Raw genomic sequence first — 17,500 nt, forward strand, 5'->3', positions numbered from 1 at the left:
GACGAAAACCTCCGGGTACTTCCTAATGGCCGTCTTAACCGCCGCGTTGGGGATACCGTCCAGTCCAGGCGCTTTCCGGTTCGCCATCGATCCCACGATGGACAACAGCTCGCCCACGGTGACAGGGGTCAACGAAGAACTCCGCTCCTCGGTGTCGACGCTCGATGATTCAGCGTCCGGCCAGTCAACAGGCGGATGTGTCGGGAACAGATCGTTGGCTATCCGCTCCAACACGACACGGTCAGTCTCAGGTGGCACGAAGCAGCCACGAAGACGAGACATGACCACCCGATAACCGGCCCCAAACTCGTTGGTTTCCGCCTGTTGAATCAGCTCATCGAGCTGCGCTCGCTTGCTGGCCCGGACAGCCTTCTCGACAGCTCTCCTCGCCGACCGATGATGTGCAGCCACAATGCTGCGCTCCTGCAGGTCGGTGGTACGAAGCATCCGCTCATGCACGGTCGAACACTCCTCCCGAAGACGCAAGATCTCCGGAGTCCACCAGAAGAGGTCTCGATGGGGGTCACGATGCGACATGGTGACGCGCTCCATCGTGTCGTCGCATGCATCTAGCATGGCGTCGACCATCCCCTCCTGGCTGACGGCTCGTTCCGGAAAACCGGCCGTCTGGAGTGCGGCTGCGAATGCCTCCACCGAAAACTGCGTCGTCTTCCATCTACGGCCAGCGTGCCGAAACGTGGTAGACGACGAAGAGGACCCCTGTCCCCGCTGGCGATGCTGCTGCTGTTGTCGCTGCTGCCTCCCGTTCAGGTGACGATGCTGCTGCTGCAGGTGCTGCTGCTGCTGGTGCTGCTGCTGCTGGTGCTGCTGCTGTTGTCGTCGCTGCTGGTCAAGAGTTGGAGGCCCCACGGTGAAGAAAATGTACCGGTGGTCCGACGCCGTATAGTGGCACGAAGTGGTGTTCGCTGCCACCTCCCAAGTGTCTGGACGAGCAATGGATGCGCTCGCGAAAGACACATCCACGACACTGGGAGTGGCGACTCCGTTGCCCACGAACGTCGGGACCGATCCTTGGTTCAGGACCACAAGCCCAAGCTGCCGAATTGTATCGAGCAGCTCTTCACCGCGCCGGGTGGTACGTTGGCTACCCCACTCCTCATTCCAGGCGTTGAAATCGCCTGCCAGGACGATGCGAGGGTGGGGTTGGGCCTCCAACTCCACCGCCTCCAGAAGTTGCTCGAACTCGCCGGCGTTGAGACGTGGAGGGGCGTAACAGCTGATGAAGACCACCCCTCCAATCTGCGCAGCAGCCAACCCGGGCATGGCACAGCGCCAGACCCGCTGGATCGGAAGGTGGCCGGTCGCCACCACAGCTGCTCTCCCCGACGAATCCACCGTCCAGTTTCCGCTGCCCTCTGGAGGTCGGTACACCTCTGACAGCAGCAGCACGTCAACCCGCTTAGTGCGGGCTGTTTGCAGGGCCAGATCCTGAGCAGTGCGTCCACCACCCAGGTTGACCTGCATCACCCTCACTACACCCGACACTGTTGACCTTGTCGGCACGATGAGTGGCCCACTCGATGGGGCCCCTGGCAGACAATGCACTTAGCTGCCGACGTGCACTGACTAACGCGGTGGCCTACCTCGCCACACTGCAAACACTGACCCGTCCGGTCAGTTGAAGAACGGCAGTCCCGCGCCAGGTGCCCCATCAGCAGGCAACGGAAGCAGCGCTGACGGTCGAGCGGCTTCTTCGGCACTTCGCGGATGCCGCTGACACATTGGCAGAGTGTCAACTTCTGACCAATGAGACTCCGTGCCTTGGCCAGTGGGAGTCGAACACGCGCTCGCTTTGTGCCATCACGGAGCTCCCAAAGCTCGACGTGAGTGATGCCAGCCGCTGACCCCAGCTTCTCCTCAATGGCAAGCTTCACGTCACTCTCTTTGGCCAGAGAGTCGACGTTGGTGATGAGAAGCTCACCCATCTCCGTCACCACTCGTGCCTCGCCATCCTCACCTAGCGCTAGCTGGATCCGGCGAGCCAGCTCCGCGCTATCGACGTTCTTCCGCAACGGTACAAGCAGATGACCTTGCACGGTCCGGCGCCCCATGCCGATGTCTGCCCTGACGTCCTGCAGCTCCTGAGATGTACGCAGCTTCACGTACATCTCTGTCCAGGTTTTGTCCGAACCTGGGACCACCGCAATGCGGTCAGGACGCGGAGGACGCCCCTTAGACTGGGCACGATGCTGCTGATGTTGTTGCTGCTGACTCTGCTGCTGCTGCTGGCGCATCTGAGGTGGCCGGTACGGCTGGCCCACCTGCTGCGGTTGCTGCTGCTGCTGAGTCGAACGTTGCGATCGGCTCTTCCGACCGCTCACGACCGTAGCCCAGGACATCTGCTGCTGTTGCCGCTGCTGCTGACGTTGCGGTTGCTGCTGCTGCTGCTGCTGCTGGCCATTAGCCGACACTGCGACCGTCCGTCGCTGCGGCTGTGGCTGGCTGCGCTGCTGCTGCTGCTGCTGCTGCTGCTGCTGCCGCTGTTGTTGTTGCTGCTGCCGCTGCTGCTGCTGCTGCCGCTGCTGCTGCTGCTGCTGCTGCTGCTGCTGCTGCAGTTGCGAAGCTTTCTTCGCACGGTTGCGCTGCTGCCGGCTGCGTTTTGTCCTGGCACTGCCCTGACCAACAGGCTGTGCCGAGGAATGAAGCGCCGTCAAGGAACGCATGCCCTCTTGAAGCGCTTCCAGCGTACACTTCAGGGCCACTTCACGTTCCCGGCTAAGTCGCAGCTCTTCCGTCAGCGACTCGATCTGTTTGGCGAAGTTCTCCAGCATCTTGTGCTGGAAAGCCAGCACCGACGCTTCGCCATCGTCGTGGGGAGCCACGGTTGAAGACATCTCCCCTGCCGCTACCACTGGCGGCACCACCGTCTGCTCGAGAAGAGAGGCGTCGGAAAATTCCGCATCGTCCTCCTCCTCGGAATTATCAGCCTCGGACGGAACCGCCACCGTTGGTCCGGCCGGCCGTGGTGTCTCCGGTAAAGGGGAAGGGGTATCGGACCGCTTCCGAGGCGTGGACGACGACCGCACCCCGGAACGAAGCACCCGCCCCTCCATTCTCCGCTCCTTTCACAAAAAACCGCCTGCACGAATCGTTCAGACGGAACAAGGGAATATTCCCTTCAACATCTGCCAAGGTAACGACCGTCCGTCGCTAGAGCCCCTTTGGCAGATTTCCCGTCCGCGGATCGCAAGAATAAAAAACTCCCACTTTTTTCTTTATTAAAAACAATTTCGCAAGAGAAAACCGCAAGAATAAGAATTTTTAATAAATTCCGCAAGAGATTCAAGAAAACACCAAAAAACGGGTTCGTCGCCTGCTGACGCGTTGAAGTCTCTCGTTTTGGCGTTCCCGGGGAAGGATTCGGAGCCAAAGAACCGTTCCCGGTCTCCTGCTAAGCGTTCCCGGTCTCCGGCTGCGCGTTCTCACTCTCTGACCGCTAAGCGCCGGAAAGGTATGCAATTCGCATCGAGTTTTATAGCACCGTAACGCTTCGTAACGCTGGTGTCCCGGCTAAGCGCTACCGCTACCGGTCACTGGTGGCGCTGCAGACGTCGAAGAGAAGGTGGTTGCTGTCTTCGCTGGAAGTTGCGGAACCCGCCACGGGTGGCGCTGTCGTCATAAAAAGGGAGCTTTTACGTTGGGTTGTTGTCCTCACTGCTCGAAAACGCTTCGTGGTGTTGTTGATGACACAAACACACGCGACGACACACCTGACGCCACCGTACCACGCTGTTGCACGCACTTTCACGTCGAGTTTTTACTGTTTATCTCTTTTTAAAAGCACTTTACGTCGCTGGAAAACGATAGTTTATGCTCCCTAGCATGTGTTTTACCACTTTTCCAATGTTCTAACACGGTATTTCGATATTTATTCGCCACTGAAGTTCCCCATACAAAGTGTATGGGGACACTTTAAACTGAGTTTTAGCGCAGTAAATTGAAGTAAAACGATTTCCTTTTTCAATATTCGCTAAGAATGACACTCAATTCGCCCTTTTCGACTATTGTTCCGCTATTTATAAGCACTTTTGCACAATATTTTTGCAGAAAATACGGAGCGACACAAAGCACGTCTAAACTGCTGGCTTGACAGCTACGCACACACAGGGATAACTGGCTTGTGGCCGCCAAGCGTTCATAGCGACGTGGCTTTTTGATCCTTCGATGTCGGCTCTTCCTATCATTGTAAAGCAAAATTTACCAAGCGTAGGATTGTTCACCCTTTCAAGGGAACGTGAGCTGGGTTTAGACCGTCGTGAGACAGGTTAGTTTTACCCTACTGGTGTGCATTGTTTGTCGCTATCTTAACGGAATTCCTGTGCAGTACGAGAGGAACCACAGGTACGGACCACTGGCTCAATACTAGTTCGAACGGACTATGGTATGACGCTACGTCCGCTGGATTATGCCTGAACGCCTCTAAGGTCGTATCCAATCCGAGCTGATAGCGCTTCTTATACCCATTAGGTGGTCGTAAGCTAGCGGGCCTAACAACCCTCCGAGAACCGTCCGTGCTGTCCATTGGCACACTGGCGTCTCATCCCCGCTTACTACTAGGCCGCAAAGGGCGGGTTCGCGCTGCACGTGTTAGTACCATACATGTTGGGAACACCGGTGGACGAGCTTGCCGACTGTGGATATCACTAGTTTCGACACCTACGACCGCCCGCAAACGACGGGACTACAGGCTGGGAGCTTCAAGTTGTAGAGATGCGTTCGCATCGATCCTCTCAGGCGACCCATGCTTGGTGGTTAGTGCTTGCGCGTGCGCGCCCCGTGTGTGCTGGAATTGGCCAACCAGTGCACATTGGTGGTGCGTACCGTGACTTGCACCATGTGACGAGAGTGTTGAAGAACACTGTGTGGTGACTCTATGCCTATGTGATGGGGTGCTTGTAACACACGACCGAACCGACGGCTCGTTGGATGGTCACGACAGTGTGGTGCAGGTGCGCCCATGTGTAACGAATACATTGAGTGCCGTTGGAGGTTAGCGGTTGGTCGGTTGCATGCTACAACTTCGCGTTGTACATGGGCTGGCCGCTGCGCTTCCTTCGGGTTGCCACTTGATGTTGATAGGGTTGATGTATTGTGTTCGTTGACTTTTGGTTCATTCCAAAAGTCTTCGGACTTAGATAATTTTACAAGTGTCGGCGCTCTCGGACCGAAAATAAGAAGACAACTAAGAAGAAAAAGAGAAAGAAGCTAATAGTGGAAAGTATTCTTCTTCAAAGTAGGAACAAAAATTTTACAAGTGTTGAAAAATTTCCTAAGTCCAAAAAATTTTCTAAGTCCAGAAAATTTTCTAAGTCCCACAAAATGGAACTTGATGAAGAAGATACAGAAGTTGAAAATTTTTCTAAGTCCAAAAAATTTTCTAAGTCCAGAAAATTTTCTAAGTCCAAAGTGTTGGAGCAATTTCCAAAGGCCCATAGGTTGCACTGAATTTTCCTAAGTTGGCCACAAGTACCCATGAGGTATCGAGAAGGTTCACCCGAAGGACATAATATGTCCCAAAGTACCGATAGAGTACCCACAAATAGCACCGCGTTGGCCTAAGTTGGCCAAAAGTACCGATAGAGTACCCACAAGTAGCACTGAGTTGGCCTAAGTTGGCCAAAAGTACCGATAGAGTACCCACAAATAGCACCGAATGGGCCTAAGTTGGCCAAAAGTACCGATAGAGTACCCACAAGAAGCACTGAGTTGGCCTAAGTTGGCCAAAAGTACCGATAGAGTACCCACAAATAGCACCCAGTTGGCCTAAGTTGGCCAAAAGTACCGATAGAGCACCCACAAGAAGCACTGAGTTGGCCTAAGTTGGCCAAAAGTACCGATAGAGTACCCACAAATAGCACCCAGTTGGCCTAAGTTGGCCAAAAGTACCGATAGAGCACCCACAAGTAGCACCCAATTGGCCTATGTTGGCCAAAAGTACCGATAGAGTACCCACAAATAGCACCCAATTGGCCTAAGTTGGCCAAAAGTACCGATAGAGTACCCACAAATAGCACCGAGTGGGCCTAACATGGCCAAAAGTACCGATAGAGCACCCACAAATAGCACCCAGTTGGCCTAAGTTGGCCAAAAGTACCGATAGAGCACCCAAAAGTAGCACCCAATTGGCCTATGTTGGCCAAAAGTACCGATAGAGTACCCACAAATAGCACCCAGTTGGCCTAAGTTGGCCAAAAGTACCGATAGAGCACCCACAAGTAGCACCCAATTGGACTATGTTGGCCAAAAGTACCGATAGAGTACCCACAAGTAGCACTGAGTTGGCCTAAGTTGGCCAAAAGTACTGATAGAGTACCCACAAATAGCACCGAATGGGCCTAAGTTGGCCAAAAGTACCGATAGAGTACCCACAAATAGCACCGAATGGGCCTAACATGGCCAAAAGTACCGATAGAGCACCCACATATAGCACCGAATGGGCCTAACATGGCCAAAAGTACCGATAGAGCACCCACATATAGCACCGAATGGGCCTAACATGGCCAAAAGTACCGATAGAGCACCCACATATAGCACCCCATTGGCCTAAGTTGGCCAAAAGTACCGATAGAGAATCCACAAAGAGCACCCAATTGGCCTAAGTTGGCCAAAAGTACCGCCAAGTAGCACCATAGAGGCCCGAGTAGAGCGAAGTGTGGGCCAAATTGAACATTTGAAAATTTTTACAAGTCCAGAAAATTTTCTAAGTCCAGAAAATTTTCTAAGTCCAAAGAGTTGGACAAATTTCCTTAGGCCCAAAGGTTGCACTGAATGTTCCTAAGGTGGCCATCATTACCCATGAAGTATCGCGAAGGTTCACCCGAAAGACACAATATGCCCTAAAGTACCCACAGAGTACCCACAAGTTGCACCCAATTGGCCTAAGTTGGCCAAAAGTACCGACAAGTACCACCATAGAAGCCCGAGTAGAGCGAAATGTGGGCCAAAGTACCGAGTAGTTGCCACAAATGCCCAAATGGATACCAAAATGTGGTACCAAGTACCTAACTGTTGCAACAAATGCTAGCTTTCTGAGCAAAAGCTGTGGACCAATTTCGTAGAAGAACCGCCTAGGCGAAAAGGCAAAAATCGCCGAAGCTGGCCCGCTCGCAGAGCTCGCGGGCCAGGAGATACTCATAGGGCGCTTTACTAGAGTGGGGAACTTGAGAATTTTTGTGTCCGAGACTTTGGGCAACTTCGCGGCCGCCCCCTTAAAGTAAAAGATTTTCTCTGGGTGCCTAAAATTCGCAATTCCCGCAAAGTCGGGAAGACGTTAAAGTTTTTGCCCAAAAAATGGCCATCGATTTAAGGTGATTTTCCAATAAGAAAATTTTTCCTAAGATGAATTTTTTCGAATATTTCCTAAACTAAGCGTCGGAGCACATGGCCGTGAAGGAACTTTTGGTAGCTTTTGGCAAGGGCTATCGGATGAAATAATGCGAAAGGCCATCGGAGCGATATTGGATAAATGCGGGCCCATAAACGTACCTAAGAAGTGAAAATTGGTACCTTGCACGCAGGATGCAAGAAATGCTTGAGTGTTAACCATCATCGGTACCAAGTACCTAGGTTATATCGAGTGCGTAGATGGAAGTCGGTACCAAAGGGAAACCTTCCTAGGCTAGGTGCACGCAAGTGAGTATGGATCGATCAGTAGAAAGATGGGAAGCCATAGGAAACCTTCCTAGGCTAGGTGCACGCAAGTGAGTATGGATCGATCAGTAGAAAGATGGGAAGCCATAGGAAACCTTCCTAGGCTAGGTGCACGCAAGTGAGTATGGATCGATCAGTAGAAAGATGGGAAGCCCAAGGAAACCTTCCTAGGCTAGGTGCACGCAAGTGAGTATGGATCGATCAGTAGAAAGATGGGAAGCCATAGGAAACCTTCCTAGGCTAGGTGCACGCAAGTGAGTATGGATCGATCAGTAGAAAGATGGGAAGCCATAGGAAACCTTCCTAGGCTAGGTGCACGCAAGTGAGTATGGATCGATCAGTAGAAAGATGGGAAGCCATAGGAAACCTTCCTAGGCTAGGTGCACGCAAGTGAGTATGGATCGATCAGTAGAAAGATGGGAAGCCATAGGAAACCTTCCTAGGCTAGGTGCACGCAAGTGAGTATGGATCGATCAGTAGAAAGATGGGAAGCCATAGGAAACCTTCCTAGGCTAGGTGCACGCAAGTGAGTATGGATCGATCAGTAGAAAGATGGGAAGCCATAGGAAACCTTCCTAGGCTAGGTGCACGCAAGTGAGTATGGATCGATCAGTAGAAAGATGGGAAGCCCAAGGAAACCTTCCTAGGCTAGGTGCACGCAAGTGAGTATGGATCGATCAGTAGAAAGATGGGAAGCCATAGGAAACCTTCCTAGGCTAGGTGCACGCAAGTGAGTATGGATCGATCAGTAGAAAGATGGGAAGCCATAGGAAACCTTCCTAGGCTAGGTGCACGCAAGTGAGTATGGATCGATCAGTAGAAAGATGGGAAGCCATAGGAAACCTTCCTAGGCTAGGTGCACGCAAGTGAGTATGGATCGATCAGTAGAAAGATGGGAAGCCATAGGAAACCTTCCTAGGCTAGGTGCACGCAAGTGAGTATGGATCGATCAGTAGAAAGATGGGAAGCCATAGGAAACCTTCCTAGGCTAGGTGCACGCAAGTGAGTATGGATCGATCAGTAGAAAGATGGGAAGCCATAGGAAACCTTCCTAGGCTAGGTGCACGCAAGTGAGTATGGATCGATCAGTAGAAAGATGGGAAGCCATAGGAAACCTTCCTAGGCTAGGTGCACGCAAGTGAGTATGGATCGATCAGTAGAAAGATGGGAAGCCCAAGGAAACCTTCCTAGGCTAGGTGCACGCAAGTGAGTATGGATCGATCAGTAGAAAGATGGGAAGCCCAAGGAAACCTTCCTAGGCTAGGTGCACGCAAGTGAGTATGGATCGATCAGTAGAAAGATGGGAAGCCATAGGAAACCTTCCTAGGCTAGGTGCACGCAAGTGAGTATGGATCGATCAGTAGAAAGATGGGAAGCCATAGGAAACCTTCCTAGGCTAGGTGCACGCAAGTGAGTATGGATCGATCAGTAGAAAGATGGGAAGCCCAAGGAAACCTTCCTAGGCTAGGTGCACGCAAGTGAGTATGGATCGATCAGTAGAAAGATGGGAAGCCATAGGAAACCTTCCTAGGCTAGGTGCACGCAAGTGAGTATGGATCGATCAGTAGAAAGATGGGAAGCCATAGGAAACCTTCCTAGGCTAGGTGCACGCAAGTGAGTATGGATCGATCAGTAGAAAGATGGGAAGCCATAGGAAACCTTCCTAGGCTAGGTGCACGCAAGTGAGTATGGATCGATCAGTAGAAAGATGGGAAGCCCAAGGAAACCTTCCTAGGCTAGGTGCACGCAAGTGAGTATGGATCGATCAGTAGAAAGATGGGAAGCCCAAGGAAACCTTCCTAGGCTAGGTGCACGCAAGTGAGTATGGATCGATCAGTAGAAAGATGGGAAGCCATAGGAAACCTTCCTAGGCTAGGTGCACGCAAGTGAGTATGGATCGATCAGTAGAAAGTGGGAAGCCCAGTACCAAATGCCCTAGTGAAGACCGTAAACGAATATCATGAACCGAGAAGGAGCACCAAATGCCCTAGTGAAGACCGTAAACGAATATCATGAACCGATAAGGAGCACCAAATGCCCTAGTGAAGACCGTAAACGAATATCATGAACCGATAAGGAGCACCAAATGCCCTAGTGAAGACCGTAAACGAATATCATGAACCGAGAAGTAGCAACGAATGCCTGAAAAAGTACCAAGTCCACGGTATAGAGTAACGAGAGTTAACCGCCGTGATGTATGCAATGAGGGCAGCCATTGCATGGGTTCTGGACTTGGTTCGCGAATAACTTTTTTGCTAGACATCGGACAAAGTTGACGTGGAAGAACGAAATGTAGCATTTGGTGCCACCTATCCAAAACTTTTTCAAGATTGAAGATCCGATCGATACAGCCTGAGTTATAGGCAAAAGTTGGTGCAAAATTGAGCATTTTTAATGGTGAAAAATCGGTAATCCTCGAATAGCTCCTGTTGGAAGCATCGGACCACATGGTCGTGGAGGAACATATTGTAGCGGGCGGTGTCAAGTATCGACACCCAAAACCGCATGTCCGATGGACGGAAAATGACCAAGTTATAGTGAAAACTTGGTTGCACCAAATTCCCGAAGAAGTGCAACGAGAAGGTGAATGCGATGGTTGTTCGTCGAATAGCTCCGGCCACAGACATGGTAGCGATTAGTGGTGCATGGAAGAAATCTAGCCACAAGTGCCATCTACCCATGGCCAGAAGAAAGTGTGGCGCTATCTTGGATACCGGCGGAGCTATGGGGCAAATATGGGCCAAAAATGGTGCAAGTTGGACCAAAAATCCGACCAAGTGCGCGAGGCGCTTTCGTGAATAGCTCCGGCCACAGACATGGTAGCGATTAGTGGTGCATGGAAGAAATCTAGCCACAAGTGCCATCTAGCCATGGCCAGAAGAAAGTGTGGCCATATCTTGGATACCGGCGGAGCTATGGGGCAAATATGGGCCAAAAATGGTGCAAGTTGGACCAAAAATCCGAAAAAGTACCTAGGTAAATGCGATGGTTGTTCGTCGAATAGCTCCGGCCAGAGACATGGTAGCGATTAGTGGTGCATGGAAGAAATCTAGCCACAAGTGCCATCTACCCATGGCCAGAAGAAAGTGTGGCCATATCTTGGATACCGGCGGAGCTATGGGGCAAATACGGGCCAAAAATGGTGCAAGTTGGACCAAAAATCCGAAAAAGTACCTAGGTAAATGCGATGGTTGTTCGTCGAATAGCTCCGGCCACAGACATGGTAGCGATTAGTGGTGCATGGAAGAAATCTAGCCACAAGTGCCATCTACCCATGGCCAGAAGAAAGTGTGGCCATATCTTGGATACCGGCGGAGCTATGGGGCAAATATGGGCCAAAAATGGTGCAAGTTGGACCAAAAATCCGAAAAAGTACCTAGGTAAATGCGATGGTTGTTCGTCGAATAGCTCCGGCCACAGACATGGTAGCGATTAGTGGTGCATGGAAGAAATCTAGCCACAAGTGCCATCTACCCATGGCCAGAAGAAAGTGTGGCGCTATCTTGGATACCGGCGGAGCTATGGGGCAAATATGGGCCAAAAATGGTGAAGTTGGACCAAAAATCCGACCAAGTGCGCGAGGCGCTTTCGTGAATAGCTCCGGCCACAGACATGGTAGCGATTAGTGGTGCATGGAAGAAATCTAGCCACAAGTGCCATCTAGCCATGGCCAGAAGAAAGTGTGGCCATATCTTGGATACCGGCGGAGCTATGGGGCAAATATGGGCCAAAAATGGTGCAAGTTGGACCAAAAATCCGACCAAGTGCGCGAGGCGCTTTCGTGAATAGCTCCGGCCACAGACATGGTAGCGGTTAGTGGTGCATGGAAGAAATCTAGCCACAAGTGCCATCTAGCCATGGCCAGAAGAAAGTGTGGCCATATCTTGGATACCGGCGGAGCTATGGGGCAAATATGGGCCAAAAATGGGTAAAATTGTACGGTCCAAAGCCAAGGGTAAATTTTTTTATTCCTCTAATAACTTCTAGCACAGACATTGAATCGGTTGGTGATGTATGGATGAAATGTAGCAAACAGTTGGAACTACCCATAAAATCTTAAAGATTGACGATCCAATGTATAGAACCGGAGTAATGTGCGATACTTGGTGAAAAATCGAGTGAAAAATTAGCTATAAACTGTTTTTGGCCCATAACTCGAATACTAGACATCGGAAGGGGGGGTCGTAGAACGATTTTTTGTTGCCCTATCGATTCCCTATCGAACGAGCAAAAGTTGTTTTTTTGACCAAAAAGGACCCCTACTCTAGTAAAATTGGCCTGATTTTACTAGTCCCCGGTACCCGTACAGGCAAAATGAGCAAAATGCTCAAGTATGAATGGTTTTTGGCCCATAACTCGAATACTAGACGTCGCAGGGGGGTGTCATGGAACAATTTTTGGTAGCCCTTGAAATTATCGATCGAATGACATATACTTGATTTTTGGCCAAAAAGTTCCCTAGACTAGTAAAAATCGCATCATTTTACTAGAGTCGGGTACCCTGGACGAAAAACCGCTATAATTGCGGTTTTTGGCTAATAACTCGAATACTAGACGTCGCAGGGGGGTGTCGTGGAACAATTTTTGGTAGCCCTTGAAATTATCTATCGAATGACATATACTTGATTTTTGGCCAAAAAGTTCCCTAGACTAGTAAAAATCGCATCATTTTACTAGAGTCGGGTACCCTGGACGAAAAACCGCTATAATTGCGGTTTTTGGCTAATAACTCGAATACTAGACGTCGCAGGGGGGTGTCGTGGAACAATTTTTGGTAGCCCTTGAAATTATCTATCGAATGACATATACTTGATTTTTGGCCAAAAAGTTCCCTAGACTAGTAAAAATCGCATCATTTTACTAGAGTCGGGTACCCTGGACGAAAAACCGCTATAGTTGCGGTTTTTGGCTAATAACTCTAATACTAGACGTCGGAGGGGGGTGTCGTGGAACAATTTTTGGTAGCCCTTGAAATTATCTATCGAATGACATATACTTGATTTTTGGCCAAAAAGTTCCCTAGACTAGTAAAAATCGCATCATTTTACTAGAGTCGGGTACCCTGGACGAAAAACCGCTTAAGTTGCGGTTTTTGGCTAATAACTCGAATACTAGACGTCGCAGGGGGGTGTCGTGGAACAATTTTTGGTAGCCCTTGAAATTATCTATCGAATGACATATACTTGATTTTTTGACCAAAAAGTTCCTAGACTAGTAAAAATCGCATCATTTTACTAGAGTCGGGTACCCTGTACGAAAAACCGCTATAGTTGCGGTTTTTGGCCAATAACTCGAATACTAGACGTCGGAGGGGGGTGCCGTAGAACAATTTTTTGTAGCCCTTGAAATTACCTTTCGAATGATATATAGTGGTTTTTTGGTCAAACAGTGACCCCGAGACTAGTAACCCTCCATACACAAAACCGCCTAAAAAGTTTTGGTTTTGCAAAATTTTGAAAAGTGCGTCAAAAAAATTTTTTCAAAAAGTACCAAATCGTGATCAGAACTCACTATAGACCATAAAAAGTGAAATCCGATGGTCATTTGCAACACTTGGTCAATCGAGAAAAATTTCACTTTTTTACTAGAGTCGGGTACCCTGAACGAAAAATCGCTCAAGTAATGGTTTTTGGCCAATAACTCGAATACTAGACGTCGGAGGGGGGTGCCGTAGAACAATTTTTTGTAGCCCTTGAAATTACCTTTCGAATGATATATAGTGGTTTTTTGGTCAAACAGTGACCCCGAGACTAGTAACCCTCCATACACAAAACCGCCTACAAAAACTTTGTTTTGAAAAATTTTGAAAAGTTCAAAAAAATTTTTTTTTCAAAAACTACTAAAACGTGATAAGAACTTACTATAGACCATGAAAAGTGATATCCGATGATAATTTGCAAAAGTTGGTAACTAGTAAAAAATTTCACTTTTTTACTAGAGTCGGTGCAACGAGAAAAAAAAAGTCCGTGATGGAGAAAAATGGCACGTTTTCCACGCCTGTACGCTTTCGTTTTCTATATAGGGGGTAGGTGAGCCAGAAGCATGAATTTGACTGAGTACGTATCTTTATGAATTGGGCCCTTCTAAATCGATTGAGACTACCCCCAGGACGATCGGACGACTGCTTCTGGCTCAAAATGTGGTTTTTAGATTTTGATCGTCAATTATGAGAGAAAAAATCGATTAGAAGTAAAGATACGAAATGCTTGGTCTAAGTTGGGAAACGACTTCGGATATTTGTTGGACGTTGTCGTAGAAGGTCCGAGGACCAAGGAAAAGTGATTTCCAAGTGGATTTATGCACTATTAGTCGATGGTAAGATGTGAAATTAGTAGAACTTACCATACAGTTTGCGAAGTTGAAGCAATCGGTTGGTGAATATGGTACTGTCTGTCCAATTTGGTGGTTCGGAATGAGTGAAACGATGTTGATGATGGATAGACGTTCCGATTGCCCCCGATCGGGGAACATATAGTGGTCTTTAAGGTCCAAGTACCTATGTTTTGGTAAGCAGAACTGAGAGTTAAAGGATGAAAGTCGGCCATTCCTAATATCATCCTATCGGTGGTTCGCGAGTTGTTTGAGGACCGGAGCAGCTCGCGATGAAACGGTCCTAGGGTATTGGTTATCCATCCAAGGAAGAGTAAATGCGATCCTAGATGTGTGTCGTTGGCCGTTCTACCGGTATCGCCTATCGATGAGATATCGACGGGCATGCCTTACTCGAAAGTTGAATTCTAGGATCGATGGTCAAACAGACCTATGAGCGATAAACCAAACTGAACACGTATTGATGTCGGCTTTTCCTATCATTTGATGCCGCAGGTTGTTTAGGGACCGGAGCAACTTGCGGCCGAGACGGTCCCCGGGGGTTTCTTTCTCCAAGGAGTGGAAACTATTAAGCAAGAGTTGTAGCAAGATACGATCCTCTGATGTGTCGTTGGCCGTTCATGCGGTATCGCCTGTCGATGAGATATCGATGGGCATGCCTTACTCTACCGACTGGATTACTGAGAGTTTAATCAGGGATCGATGGTCAAACAGACCAATGAGCGATAAACCAAACTGAACACATATTGATGTCGGCATTTCCTATCATTTGTCGCAGGTTGTTTAGGGACCGGAGCAGCTTGCGACCGAGACGGTCCCCGGGGGTTTCTTTCTCTAAGGAGTGGAAACGATTAAGCAAAAGTCGTAGCAATAATCGATCACCTGATGTGTCGTTGGCCGTTCTTGCGGTATCGCCTGTCGATGAGATATCGATGGGCATGCCTTACTCTCCTGACTGTTTAATTGAGAGTTATAATCAGGGATCGATGGTCAAAAAGACCTATGAGCGATAAACCAAACTGAACACGTATTGATGTCGGCATTTCCTATCATTTGTCGCAGGTTGTTTAGGGACCGGAGCAGCTTGCGACCGAGACGGTCCCTTCCCGAAAGATGGTGAACCGAGTCGTCTGGCGTAAAAACCGGACGACTCGAAAGGGCTTGACCCTTTCAAGTGAGCGATAATCACATTCTACGCTCAGTTCGACAGCTACAAGGCAATCACTCGCTATGTTCAGAGCTAATACATGCAACATGCCGGCATTGTTTCCACCGACGCATGGATTCAAGACTGGTGCACTTATTAGTTAAACCGTTCGCCTCCGGGTGTTTCGAGTTCAAGTCTGGATGAGGATTGATCTTGCTGGTAATAGCTTGAGCCCCTGAATAAGGGGTCGAAGCGTACATCTTGAGACCATGTACAACATATTACCAAATCGGCACCATGGGTTCGGGTGCAAGTGATGTAACCGTGAAAGATGTTGAGCAGCCCAACATCGGTTTACACACGCATAATAGGAAGGCAGCGCTGTCGACTGGTCAGTCGTGTAAGAAGTGTGCATTATCGATCACAAATATATTGGTGATCTGTAGGTTGCGCATACACCATGCCCGGTGTAAAGTGCCGTGGTCCCCCCCGGGGGGCTGCATCAAACCGTTCGCCACGCGAACTACCCAATGGAACGAACTCTATGCATTTAATAAGAAGAAGAGATGATAATGAAACACGGTCGATTTAAGAGTTGAAAACGTTGAAATACCTATAAGCAAGTCTTAAGTTGGTGGTGACCGTTACGCCCCAACAAATTGGTGCCTTACCCTACACCAAAGAGCCATTCAACATGGTTCAAGTGAGCGATAATCACGCTCTACGCTCAGTATGACAGCTGCAAGGCAATCACTCGCTAAGTTCAGAGCTAATACATGCAACACGCCGGCATTGTTTCCACCGACGCATGGATTCAAGACTGGTGCACTTATTAGTTAAACCGTTCGCCTCCGGGTGTTTCGAGTTCAAGTCTGGATGAGGATTGTTCTTGCTGGTAATAGCTTGAGCCCCTGAATAAGGGGCCGAAGCGTACATCTTGAGTAAATGTACAACATATTACCAAATCGGCACCGTGGGTTCTGGTGCAAGTGATGTAACCGTGAAAGATGTTGAGCAGCCCAACATCGGTTTACACACGCATAATAGGAAGGCAGCGCTGTCGACTGGTCAGTCGTGTAAGAAGTGTGCATTATCGATCTCCAATATATGAGCTCAGTATGACAGCCCAATTGGTAATCCTCGGGACCTCCAGAAAGGAAGCTGGATGAGGATTACCAAATCGAAAGTTGATAAGTGTAGTGGTACCACTTAGTCAACTTGTATCCCGAAAGATGGTGGACCGAGTCGTCTGGCGTAAAAACCGGACGACTCGAAAGGGCTTGACCCTTTCAAGTGAGCGATAATCACATTCTACGCTCAGTTCGACAGCTACAAGGCAATCACTCGCTATGTTCAGAGCTAATACATGCAACATGCCGGCATTGTTTCCACCGACGCATGGATTCAAGACTGGTGCACTTATTAGTTAAACCGTTCGCCTCCGGGTGTTTCGAGTTCAAGTCTGGATGAGGATTGATCTTGCTGGTAATAGCTTGAGCCCCTGAATAAGGGGTCGAAGCGTACATCTTGAGACCATGTACAACATATTACCAAATCGGCACCATGGGTTCGGGTGCAAGTGATGTAACCGTGAAAGATGTTGAGCAGCCCAACATCGGTTTACACACGCATAATAGGAAGGCAGCGCTGTCGACTGGTCAGTCGTGTAAGAAGTGTGCATTATCGATCACAAATATATTGGTGATCTGTAGGTTGCGCATACACCATGCCCGGTGTAAAGTGCCGTGGTCCCCCCCGGGGGGCTGCATCAAACCGTTCGCCACGCGAACTACCCAATGGAACGAACTCGATGCATTTAATAAGAAGAAGAGATGATAATGAAACACGGTCGATTTAAGAGTTGAAAACGTTGAAATGCCTATAAGCAAGTCTTAAGTTGGTGGTTTCGTTGTGCCCCAACAAATTGGTGCCTTACCCTACACCAAAGAGCCATTCAACATGGTTCAAGTGAGCGATAATCACGCTCTACGCTCAGTATGACAGCTGCAAGGCAATCACTCGCTAAGTTCAGAGCTAATACATGCAACACGCCGGCATTGTTTCCACCGACGCATGGATTCAAGACTGGTGCACTTATTAGTTAAACCGTTCGCCTCCGGGTGTTTCGAGTTCAAGTCTGGATGAGGATTGTTCTTGCTGGTAATAGCTTGAGCCCCTGAATAAGGGGCCGAAGCGTACATCTTGAGAGTAAATGTACAACATATTACCAAATCGGCACCGTGGGTTCTGGTGCAAGTGATGTAACCATGAAAGATGTTGAGCAGCCCAACATCGGTTTACACACGCATAAGGGGTTTATTGTTATCTGTAGGTTGCGCATACACCATACCC

This window comes from Anopheles funestus (assembly GCF_943734845.2).
Source record: "Anopheles funestus chromosome X unlocalized genomic scaffold, idAnoFuneDA-416_04 X_unloc_60, whole genome shotgun sequence".
Lineage (NCBI taxonomy): Eukaryota > Metazoa > Arthropoda > Insecta > Diptera > Culicidae > Anopheles > Anopheles funestus.